Raw genomic sequence first — 13,413 nt, forward strand, 5'->3', positions numbered from 1 at the left:
GGCAACTGTACTAAATAGTACCCGTCAAACACCAGTGTCAGTATCAACAGTGAAGCAACGACTTCAGGATGCTGGACTTCATAGCAGGACTTCCAAGAAAAAGCCATATCAACAACTGTCAGTCCTCTGCATCAATCTCTTGGTACGGCTGCTAATCCAAGTTCATCATTTTATAAGGCTTATAGATTATTAGAAAAGCCATCTAAAAATCTAAACTACAACTAAAATCTCTTACCATGTTGATAAACTACTCCCTTCAGAGAGCAGCACAAACTGGGTCTAACAAGGACATAAAAACGATGCATATAAACATGTCACCTGGCAGCTGCAATGAAATGCATTACAGAAAAATCGGTTCTTTTTTATATGTCCGTTGTGAGCGAATTTCCGATATATCTGAGGTTTACTGTACTAAAAACAGCTATACATCCCACTTTGGGGGTGGCGACCCACTAGTTGAGAATCACTGCTTTAGCAGCATCTGCTAGCATAGCATCTGTGAAATGTTGATGTTTCTTATGTGGAACGGCTTCCTCCATGTCCTTCCCATCTTTTCGCCGTCTAAAACCACTTGTTTTCACACCAATTATGCAGAAACACCTTCATTTCTTGCCATCGTTTTTCATTTGAAGCGTCCCCTGTGCTCGACACGTACACTTCAGAAGGTTTGTGGTTTGGGCCTTTGATTGCCTGGAATGCCTTTTTGGACTTTCTTTCCTCACTGCGGGTCAAAATCCATGCCAATTTATTTTCCAGCTTTACCGCCATGTTGAGTAAGTGACTTTGTACAGCACCCACATTAAAAACACAGCCAAATAACAGCTTGTTACCCACTTTAACTTCAACTCTGTAGCGCATTAATTGCTTAATTGTAAGAAATCATGAAAGTAAGTATATCGGCCGTGCTCCCTACTTATTTCCTATGATATAGTTCAAATTCTCGGTCGCCAGTGTTGACGTTCAATTGGAGCGGTGTGAACAATTCAAGTCTTCAGTTACAGAGCTGTTTTATGTCCATCGGCATAACTTTAAAAGAGGTCCAATTTATATTGTATGCCAGATTTCTAGAGTCTGTCATTCCCGGGGACTTTTAACGTAACACAGAGCACGTACGAGTGTTGGCAGTACATGTCACCGTATTGGAGCTGGTATTTGGCTGGATTTGCACTATCCTGATTCCGATTTGATGACTAATCAGGGCATTCCACTGAATTTCCACTGAATTGTTTACGCACTAAAGATTTACAAATATAATAATCAATTGATCAATCGATTTTGTTGTTGAGTTAACGTGTGATTGGAACATCAACGTCATGTTGTTCTGTCAACGACAAACTAGTGGAGATCGTCTGCTGGTTGGAGCCAAGTCGTGCGCTCCATTTTGCTTCAAGATAAAATAAAATAAAAAATATTAAAAAAAAATATTTAAAAAATATTTTAAAAAGTATTAAAAAATTATTTTTAAAATTATTTTTAAAATTATTTTTAAAATTATTTTTAAAATTATTTTTAAAATTATTTTTAAAATTATTTTTAAAATTATTTTTAAAATTATTTTTAAAATTATTTTTAAAATTAAAAATAATTAAAATTAAAAAAAAAAAAAAAAAAAACTAAACTATATTAGGAAAGCAGGAAGTGAACAAATGTAACAGTTACTGATTGTAAAAGTACCAGATGGAGGGGTAGGATTTAATAAGCTTTGCTTCTTCCTACTCCTTTTGGACATGTGGAACTGTGAACTGATTATGGGATGCACTCAATTGTAATCTGATGCATGTTCAAATGAAATAAAACCATTACCAAAAAAAACATACTGGTCAATACCTAATCCCTACAGAATCAAATGCGAGGAAAAAGGTATCAAGTACAGTCGTGGTATCGGCAAACACACAACACAGCAGTAAGATGTTTTAAAGGGTCTAAATTCCAGCATCAAGCACCGATTTGTTGAAAATACACTTTACATTTCAAATGAAATTAAACCATTACATTACCATAATACCAATATCTTTTGCACCTCCTTTTTAGGTCCTTTACTGTACAGTCATTCGCTCCATATTATGTGCCACACAAAAGTATTCACGTATTCAATCCCCACTCATCAGCACAAAAGGGCAGAGCAATATTATGGTGTCCACTGAGTGCCCATCCCCCTCCCCACCAGTAAAAACATTTTCTGTGAGAGAGTGGGCTTGACCCACCTCTTCTTGTAAAAAAAAAAAAAAAACACAAAGCTGAGTGTATGCCGACAGCTGCTGCCCGGGTGCCCTGCAGAGAACAGAAGGGAGAGCTTTGAAGATCTTGACCTTGTGGAACAATAAAACGACATCATCAAACACTTTCCCAAGGCAGCTCACTGGACCCACAGACCCAAGTGTCTGCTTGAGGTAATGCATATTTAACTGTAGGGTTCATTCCGACTGGGCACGCTCTGATCGACAAAAATAGAAACGCAACACTTCCATACCCTTAACCAAAAATGTGAAATCTACACAGGCCTATTTTTTTCAGATAATGTTCACAAATATGTCAAAATTCCTGTGTGGCCAATCAAGATGCTGATAGACAACATGATTATTGCACGAGTGTGCCTTAGGCTGGCCACAAGGGAAGACCTCAAAATGTGCAGCAAATGCCACAGATTGCAAGTGTTGAGGGAGCGTGACATTGGCGTTCCGACTGCACCATAACTGTTACCCAGGAATCAAACGTTCATTTCTCCACCATAAGATGTCTCCAAAAGGCAGTTTAGCCAACCGCAGACCTCGTGTAACCACACCGGGCCAGAACATCCAAGTCCAGCACCACCCAGAGAGCTGCTACTACAAATCGCTTTGTATGTGCTTGTCAGTCCACTGAAGGTGGAGAGTGGGGGAGTCCAAATACAGTCAGAAAATGCTAACATTTTAACGACATTTTAACATCTAACAAATAACAGCCAATCACAGGGCACATATAGACAAACAACCATTCACACTCACATTCATACCTATGGACAATTTGGAGTTGCCAATTAACCTAGCATGTTTTTGGAATGTGGGAGGAAACCGGAGTACCCGGAATAAAAACCCATGCATGCACGGGGAGAACATGCAAACTCCACACAGAGATGGCCGAGGGTGGAATTGAACTCAGGTCTCCTAGCTGTGAGGCACTCGTCCACCGTGCAGCCCAAACTATTTCTACTATATTGGGTAAAACAGCGTAAAGGTGATTATATAGGGGTGTTACTTTATGTGTGGAGGTCTCTAATGTTCATTCATTCATTCATTTTCTACTGCTTTTTCCTCACAAGGGTCACGGGGGTGCTGGAGCCTATCCCAGCTGTCTTTGGGCGAGAGGCGGGGTACACCCTGGACTGGTGGCCAGCCAATCACAGGGCACATATAGACAAACAACCATTCACACTCACATTCATACCTATGGACAATTTGGAGTCGCCAATTAACCTAGCATGCATGATGTTGGAATAATTTGACTTAATTAAATCCTACCCCTCCATCTGGGACTTTTACAATCAGTAACTGTTACATTTGTTCACTTCCTGCTTTCCTAATATAGTTTAAGTTTTTTATTAATGTTTTTATTTTTTTAATTTTTTAAAATAATTTTTAAAATAATGTTTTTAATTTTTATTTGATTTTATTTTTTGAGGTGATATGACCATACAATCTACTGCTTTTCCTTGGAATTGAACTCTGGTCTCCTAGCTGTGAGGCCTGCGCGCTAACCACTGGGTCACCATGCAGCCTGGTTTAAGTTACATTCATTCATTCATTTATTTTCTATCGCTTATCCTCACAAGGGTCGCGGGGGTGCTGGAGCCTATCCCAGCTGTCTTCAAGCAAGAGGCGGGGTACACCCTGGACTGGTGGCCAGCCAATCACAGGGCATATATAGACAAACAACCATCCACACTCACATTCATACCTATGGACAATTTGGAGTCGCCAATTAACCTAGCATGTTTTTGGAATGTGGGAGGAAACCGGAGTACCAGGAGAAAACATGCAAACTCCACACAGAGATGGCCGAGTGTGGAATTGAACTCAGGTCTCCTAGCTGTGAGGCATGCGTGCTAACCACTCGTCTACCGTGCAGCCCAGAAACAAATCGAAAAGCACATTTTATGACATAAACTCACCCAGTCCGTTCTGAATTTTTCAGGAAATAAATGATAACTGCAGTACTTGGGCAAGAGAATTAAGGCTCAAAAAGGTGATGTGGCACTTTGGACTGGTCTTCATGTGTGGGCACACCCATGTGCATTATGGTAATCTGCGGCCTTTTCCGTATTTGATGACATAGTAAGTGCCTTGTACCTCGCAAGTCAAAGACAAATAAACCTGTGGCTACAACCGGACTTGAGTCTTGCTTACTGATGCTGCGGTTTTATGCATAAAACCTCAGTTTAAAGACATATATATATAAATATGTCGCTCTTATATAACTTCTTAGAAGGAAGTTTAGTCCACTGTAAAGCGGTGGTGCCTGCTCTTGCTCATGGATCAGTGGTGCGAAGGCCCCCCCGTGCCTCTCACCAAGCGTTAATCTTTATGTGGCACTCGAGGAAGTGGTGTTGACAGCATGGTTTTGAGCTCAAGAGGGGAGGTCAGGAGTCAAGCACTTCCTTCTGACATGAAAGCACATCCAAGCACACCTTGCTCTTGGTATATCGGTCTTCCGCCCCCATCCCCCCCACACCGCAACCCAGCATCTGTACCTGCATAATCCGGAGCCCGAAACAAAAGCCACGTGTTAATTAGCTTTGAAGATGTAATGACTTCAGAGCCGTAGCCTGAACTTCATCCGATTTCAAAAGCCTGGCGAAGTGGTTCCGCTTCAGACATGTAACAGTTGTACTCTTCTCTTTACCTGTCTTCCTGTTGTTTTGCCTTAAATTCTCTGCCGTATCAAATCCAGAGTCGCGCACCCGCTACGCTCTCACTTCTGCGGGGGCTCTTAAATAAGTAAATTAAGGAGAAAGTTCTGACATGTGAGAATTGGGACTACACCTGTTCTCCAGATGTGCAGGGTGCTCACGTTGATGGAATTCGGGTTTATTCTTGCGGGGTTTAAAAAAAATATATGCATACACAGAAAACAAAATGTTCAATCGGGCTCTTAATTGGCTGGACTGGATTATTGTAGCCACAGGATATTTCTTGTCGTGGAGCTAATATTACGACGTCGGACAAACCAACACAACCAATGACTGACCAGCAGTGGTTAATGTCACCAACTTTTGGGGGCCTGGTTGAGAAGGAACTAGGTACTGTACCTGTTTGACAATGGCAATAGCGAGTAGATACAGTGAAAAAGGGGTAACGACCAAATTCTCCAACCATCAGGACAAATTTCCCAAAGAGAGTACTTTACGGAGAGGCACAAGACCAGCAAAGTATTACCAAGAACACGATACAAAATACCCATGGACCGATGGGCGTCTATTGACATCATATAAATTGAGACAAGGAATTTTCTGTTGTCTGGACCAAATATGGAGTAAAAGTGAAAAAAACAAACACTACCTGTTTGACAATGGCAATAGCGAGTAGATACAGTGAAAAAGGGGTCACGACCAAATACTCCAACCATCAGGACAAATTTCCCAAAGACAGTACTTTGGAGAGAGTACTTTACGGAAAGGCACAAGACAGAGCAAAGTATTACCAAGAACACAACACAACATACCCATGGACCGATGGGCGTCTACTGACATCATATAAATTGAGACAAGGAATTTTCTGTTGTCTGGACCAAATATGGAGGAAAAGGGTAAAAAAAACGAAACACACAATGCAACAACAAGACAAATTTGCTTCCTAAAGTTTTGAAATGCGTATCAATTGGACATGAAGGAATCTTCTGGCTTCTCTGATTCCAGCAGGAAGAATCATAACCAGATCAAAACCCGTAAAGTAAGTGCTGTTAGCAATCTGTTCATTAGTCACCCCCCAAAAACAAGATGATGCGTCCGGCAATAGCGAGTAGATACAGTGAAAAAGGGGTCACGACCAAATACTCCAACCAACAGGACAAATTTCCCAAAGACAGTACTTTGGAGAGAGTACTTTACGGAAAGGCACAAGACAGAGCAAAGTATTACCAAGAACACGATATAAAATACCCATGGACCGATGGGCGTCTATTGACATCATATAAATTGAGACAAGGAATTTTCCGTTGTCTGGACCAAATATAGAGTAAAAGGGTAAAAAAACGAAACACACAATGCAACAACAAGACAAATTCGCTTCCTAACATTTTGAAATACGTATCAATTGGACATGAAGGAATCTACTGGCTTGTGATTCCAACAGGGAGAATCATAACCAGATCAAAACCCATAAAGTAAGTGCTGTTAGCAATCTGTTCATTAGTCACCCCCCAAAAACAAAACGATGCGTCCGACAATAGCGAGTAGATACAGTGAAAAAGGGGTAACGACCAAATTCTCCAACCATCAGGACAAATTTCCCAAAGACAGTACTTTGGAAAAGCACAAGACGAGCAAAGTATTACCAAGAACACGACACAACATACCCATGGACCGATGGGCGTCTATTGATATCATATAAATTTAGACAAGGAATTTTCCGTTGTCTGGACCAAATATGAAGTAAAAGGGGAAAAAAAACGAAACACACAATGGGAGACAAATTCACATCAATGTTTTGAAATGGGTATCAATAGGACATGAAGGAATCTTCTGGCTTCTGATTCCAGAATTCTGAATCATAACCAGATCAAAACCCGTAAAGTAAGTGCTGTTAGCAATCTGTTCATTAGTCACCCCCCAAAAAAACAAGATGATGCGTCCGATGACGACTCTTCACACACTTGAAATATCAGTGAGTAAAACCTGAGTAACGCTTTCTTCCACCCACAAAACGACCACTTTCTTCCTGCCGGCGGATAAAGGGGGAGCACATTTCAAAACAGATAGGTTACCTTGTTCTGAATAAATGTTTCCACTGGCTAAGCCAAGTTGACCGCAAAATGCAACGATTTTTTGCGGGGAAGTCACCCAGAATCAACAGCTTAGGTGGCTTTTTTTGAATAAAAGTAGCGCTAGCTCTGAAAAACAGTTTGTTGCAAATGGATTTAATACATCGCAAAGTCGTTTTTTTCTAATTAGATCACATGATGCTTATCATACCTAGTGGTGGTTTGTAAGAGGATGTGCATTGGGATACATCAAAGAGCTTGGCAGTGACATGAATCACGCCCAACCGGCTATCCCACTTCAACCTCTTGAAGGTCTTTCTCGACATCCTCTCAGCTGAGGATAAACAAACATTTCTCTCTAAATCCCTTGAAAAAAAAGTTTTCCTTGGAAAAGCCGAACCCTGGTCATCAGTCACAGGATGGTCAAGGGGACTTCAGACACCTCTTGATGCTTCAAGCATCTAGAATGGAGTCTTATGATGTGGGCAGTTGAGGCCCAGGTAGGAAGATAGATAGCGATCCTGTGAAGCCAGACACATGGCGTTTTTGAGGCAAGAGTACGGTTATAAATATCCGCCCCACACTGCAGTTTCCTCCAAAAACAAACACTTCAGATACTGCCTTGTAATTTATCACAGCTCACTCCCCTGTGGAGAGAAAATCAAAGGAAAGGAACAACGGCACAGAAAGATTGCCGTGTGAAAAGCTTTTTCTGATTTTATTTGTCTTTTTATGTTGCTTAATAATAACCGGCTTTTACAAGCAACACGAAGTACAATACATTAAACAATCATTATAAAAAGGGAATTTACCTTCAAAAATGCATCGTTTATGGACCGGAAAATCGTAACAATACGGCCAAACTTAGTCACCAACTGTGACTATAAATATTTTATGTACACAAAACATGCTAATGTGTGTCTCAGATGTTGAGACGATGGCAGCAATGATGATTTAAGATTCCTGCGGGGAGAAAAAAAAATAAAAATCCTGGAGGAGCCCATGGAAAGTAATCAAGTAGCAGAGTGATGTCACGCTGATGAAAAGCCGCCTGTCAGACAGTTGGCGACAATGGTTGCTCTTTGGCACACGACGACTACGACGTCGTCGGCGGCTGCTGTACACCAGAAAAGGAGAGAGAAAAAAAAATGTAATGACATCAAAGCAGGTACCAGAGCATGCCGAAAAAAGCTGGCACTGATCTTTGTCTTCTTTGATTACAGTAGCTTCATCCTTCGGTTGCCGGGATAAAAGAAAACGGCTGCTCGGTGTCAAGAAAGTGTCCAAAACAATGAGGCACAGCATGCGCTAATGGCGCCCTGGTGACTCAGCACATACAAAGATGACAAAGAGTCGTCTTCATCAGCTGGGACTTTCTCTTTGGAATAGAACCGAAACAGTCACCAGATGTTTCAATTTCATTCCCGCATCGGTCTTCCTGAAACAACTGTTTAGACAATTAAGGTGTTTCGATCATACCACACCATAACTGAAACGGAATGCCATATTACCGTCCTATATTTATGTAATACGACCAACGGGAACTGGTAGTCCATCTACTTTGTCTCTATAGCTCAACCCAACCAGTCAAGACCACCATACTGAAGGTATTTGCTCAATTTTGCTAGCTAAAGATAAAAGGTAAAACAAACACATAGTCTCACAAATACAGACAAAAGATACTTATACACGCACCCACACAAAAAAGGACTAACGTGACAGTTAAGGTGGAAACATCGAGTACGCATATGACAGCTTGCGTTGCAACAAAGGAAAAGCAGAGTGTTCCAGACGCCAAAGGAAAGATGCCTTGATGCCACAGCGAAAAATGAAAAAAAAACTGATGGCGAAAAGCTGGCGAAAGCTGATTGGTCCAGGACTCCAGCCTCAAGTGTATAAAAGGCCCGGCAGGGAAAGGAAGGGTGCTTTTTTTTTTTTGCAGCTGTGCTGTAATAAGACCCGCTTACTTGTAGGCATACAGGGACGGCAGATAAGCACGGACATCTGTATTGGACTAACGTGACATCTGACAGTTAAGGTGGAAACATTGAGTACCCATATGACAGCTTGCGTTGCAACAAAGGAAAAGCAGAATGTTCCAGACGCCTTGATGCCCCTGCAAAGGATAAGATGCCTTGATGCCACAGCGAAAAACGAAAGGAAAACCACCATGAAAGCAGTTCAAGCAAGGGCAGTGGCGAAAGCTGATTGGTCCAGGACTCCAGCCTCAAGTGTATAAAAGGCCAGGCAGGGAAAGGAAGTGTGCTTTTTTGCAGCTGCGCTGTAATAAGACACGCTTACTTGTAGGAATACAGGGACTGGTTCTTTAAGATTCCCTTATTTTCTATTCAAAACTCACTTAGAGTCCTCAGGAGGAGGATTTCTACAGTACCCAGGTCATGTTTTGTTTGAGGTTTCTTAACGAGAAGACTTTTTCCTTGACCCTGTTGCTTCCCTACCTGACGTCCATCTCTAGCTAAGCCCAACCGATCGAGAGTGAGTTTTTTCCTTGTCTCCTTTATTAAGTACTTAGTTATTAGGTTTCTGTATCACAAGTCTGGTTTGAGACCTGCTCAATATGCCTTGAGATGACATCTGTTCATCAGTCAGAGTCAGAAGATGCAGAAAAATGTCTGAGGTTTAACAGATCTGAGACTCGCTTTTTCCATCCTGTTGTGTTGAAAGCAGTTGTCGCTGTCATACAAATAAAGAATCGGAATCGCGTAATCCACTGTCAGGTGCAATGGATGATTCAGGGACCAGGCACTAATGCAATACTCCTGGTGAGGGGCCACACACTGGTGGGCCTCCATGACTGACGATCCTACATGAGCATCAACCAACATCGGTATCTCCTTCCTCTAGACACAGACATCTATCTTCCTCGGTATGAATGACACTTGTGTTTACCGGCAATGGCGGCTATTCCGTGTCCATCACGCAGATGAAAGATGAACAACAAACAGCTGACCTGTCAGTTGGGCTATTTGGTTTCGAGACCCCCAAATACAAGCTGTCCGGTCTTGAAAGAGTTCGTTTTTATCAAGCGGGGGTATCATCTGTAACCAATAGATGGCCCCCTCTTACAAAATGAGGGCCTGCTCGACAGATGTCTCCTGCCTCACTTATTCTCGCTAACTCACCCCCGCCTCCCCCCCGTCCGTATTTACATCCACATCTGAGATAGCACCTCTTGATTTAGCGTCCGGATCAAGGTCGTCCCTGGATTCTCTGGCTAATATCAGGGACATGTGGTGAGGGCACATGAAAGGAGCTCTACGGTGTGTTAACACCCGGAATCTCTGTACATGTTTGTTTGGGAGTTCATCCCCCCCCCCTCCACACCTCGACAACAGCATCAACATGAAATTAAAAGAGACCCGCTTCCGGAGTTCAATCTCAAGGTGACGTAGAACAGGAGCTGAAGCTCAAAGCGTTCTCAAGAGCGGGTGGCCGTTAAGCTCTCTAACATAAGTAGATCAACCTCATATCGGGAATACGTACAAGCAAAATCACGTATATTTTCCAGAGGAATATACGTTAATATATAAGGTACACATGTCTACTGCTGCCCAAATAAATGCTGTGTTGTTAAACAGGGTTTAGAAATGAGCTAATTTCTTATGACATACACTATTTTCCATATCTATCTCCAATAAGATATTAACAGGCTGCACGGTGATCAAGTGGTTAGCGCGCAGACCTCACAGCTAGGAGACCCCGAGTTCAATCCCACCCTCGGCCATCTCTGTGTGCAGTTTGCATGTTCTCCCCGTGCATGCGTGGGTTTTCTCCGGGTACTCCGGTTTCCTCCCACATTCCAAAAACATGCTGGGTTAATTGGCGACTCCAAATTGTCCGTAGGTATGAATGTGAGTGTGAATGGTTGTTTGTCTATATGTGCCCTGTGATTGGCTGGCCACCAGTCAGTCAAGGGTGTACCCACCCCGCCTCTCGCCCCAAGACAGCTGGGATAGGCTACAGCACCCCCCGCGACCCTCGTGAGGATTAGCACTAGAAAATGAATGAATGAATGAACCTTCTAAATGTGTTTTTTTTAACATTATTAGAGCTCTCTAGACATGAAGTAGCACCCCTACGGTCACTTATACACTCCTATAATTCAGTATTTATGACATTACACAACTCTTTTGCTGGAGACCCGAGTTCAATTCCACCCTCGATCATCTCTGTGTGGAGTTTGCATGTTCTCCCCGTGCATGCGTGGGTTTTCTCCGGGTACTCCGGTTTCCTCCCACATTCCAAAAACATGCTAGGTTAATTGGCGACTCCAAATTGTCCGTAGGTATGAATGTGAGTGTGAATGGTTGTTTGTCTATATGTGCCCTGTGATTGGCTGGCCACCAGTCAGTCAAGGGTGTACCCACCCCGCCTCTCGCCCCAAGACAGCTGGGATAGGCTACAGCACCCCCCGCGACCCTCGTGAGGATTAGCACTAGAAAATGAATGAATGAATGAACCTTCTAAATGTGTTTTTTTTAACATTATTAGAGCTCTCTAGACATGAAGTAGCACCCCTACGGTCACTTATACACTCCTATAATTCAGTATTTATGACATTACACAACTCTTTTGCTGGAGACCCGAGTTCAATTCCACCCTCGATCATCTCTGTGTGGAGTTTGCATGTTCTCCCCGTGCATGCGTGGGTTTTCTCCGGGTACTCCGGTTTCCTCCCACATTCCAAAAACATGCTAGGTTAATTGGCGACTCCAAATTGTCCGTAGGTATGAATGTGAGTGTGAATGGTTGTTTGTCTATATGTGCCCTGTGATTGGCTGGCCACCAGTCAGTCAAGGGTGTACCCACCCCGCCTCTCGCCCCAAGACAGCTGGGATAGGCTACAGCACCCCCCGCGACCCTCGTGAGGATTAGCACTAGAAAATGAATGAATGAATGAACCTTCTAAATGTGTTTTTTTTAACATTATTAGAGCTCTCTAGACATGAAGTAGCACCCCTACGGTCACTTATACACTCCTATAATTCAGTATTTATGACATTACACAACTCTTTTGCTGGAGACCCGAGTTCAATTCCACCCTCGATCATCTCTGTGTGGAGTTTGCATGTTCTCCCCGTGCATGCGTGGGTTTTCTCCGGGTACTCCGGTTTCCTCCCACATTCCAAAAACATGCTAGGTTAATTGGCGACTCCAAATTGTCCATAGGTATGAATGTGAGTGTGAATGGTTGTTTGTCTATATGTGCCCTGTGATTGGCTGGCCACCAGTCCAGGGTGTACCCCGCCTCCCGCCCGAAGACAGCTGGGATAGACTCCAGCAGCCCTCGTGAGGATAAGTGGTAGAAAATGAATGAATGAATGATATTCACACAGATCAGCTTTGACTTTGGTGATTGATTGATGACTGACATTTTTGCCTTTTTTGCAGAACAAACCACTAACCATAGGGCCTAACCAATTACTCAATTAATCCAACCAGAAGCTTCAGGTAAATCAACTACAAAAAAAAAAATTTAATCATTAGTTGGTAATGGTTTTATTTCATTTGAACATGCATCGGATTACAATTGAATGCATCCCATAATCAGTTCACAGTTCCACATGTCCAAAAGGAGTAGGAAGAAGCAAAGCTTATTAAATCCTACCCCTCCATCTGGTACTTTTACAATCAGTAACTGTTACATTTGTTCACTTCCTGCTTTCATAATATAGTTTAAGTTTTTTTTTTTTTTTTTTTAAATCACGTACAGAAGTATGAGGTGATATGACCATCCAATGACATAATGTGTACCATAGTAAGTGTCAATATAGTGATATATATAGCACATCATGGTTCAAGACTCTTCATCCTTGTATTTAGCAAACATCAACTGCTTGTATTGTTTCTTGAATTGGCTCATCGTTGTGCATTGTTTGAGTTCCTTACTCAATCCATTCCATAGTTAAGTCCCAGTTAAATGTGAGAGTGACTTTTAAGAACCTTTTAATGGTTAATACGTCTTTTAGGATTACCGTATTTGTATTCGGCTTATTTTCATCTTAACAATTCCAAATGTCTTATGGTGATCAACAGTGTGTAAAATTGTCACGTATAGAATCATCAGTAAAATCTGAATGATTGAATCCAGATGCAGATGATGGATGCCATCAGCTAAAAATAATGATTGCCAAAATCTGTTTGTCTAAAGAACATTTCAAAGTTCAGTCGCTTCTTTTGGCAAGAGTCTCCAATGACCATCATCTCTTGCACGATCCCCAATTCCTAACCCACTATCATATATTTGATTTTCTTGTTAATCTCATCTGTGTTGTGTCATTTATGCACTCTTATTGTCGGTGGCAATTTAAAGAACTCCTCCATGAAATTTGAATGTTTTATGTATGGGGATCTCTGCTTTGTTCTCCCAATGAGGACCTCCACCTGTTTCTGATGATTTGAGCCAGAGCCTGTCCCTTTCAAGAGGCTTGATCCCTC

At 42.1% G+C, this 13,413-nt stretch overlaps 1 long non-coding RNA gene across 8 annotated transcripts in view; it reads right to left on the reverse strand.

Moving 5' to 3' along the window:
• The window catches only part of LOC131103121 (uncharacterized), a 43,956-nt gene that overhangs the window by 15,531 nt on the left and 15,012 nt on the right, over positions 1-13,413 (reverse strand). The gene's annotated exons all lie outside the window — the stretch shown is intronic.

Source organism: Doryrhamphus excisus, chromosome 15, assembly GCF_030265055.1.
Source record: "Doryrhamphus excisus isolate RoL2022-K1 chromosome 15, RoL_Dexc_1.0, whole genome shotgun sequence".
NCBI lineage: Eukaryota > Metazoa > Chordata > Actinopteri > Syngnathiformes > Syngnathidae > Doryrhamphus > Doryrhamphus excisus.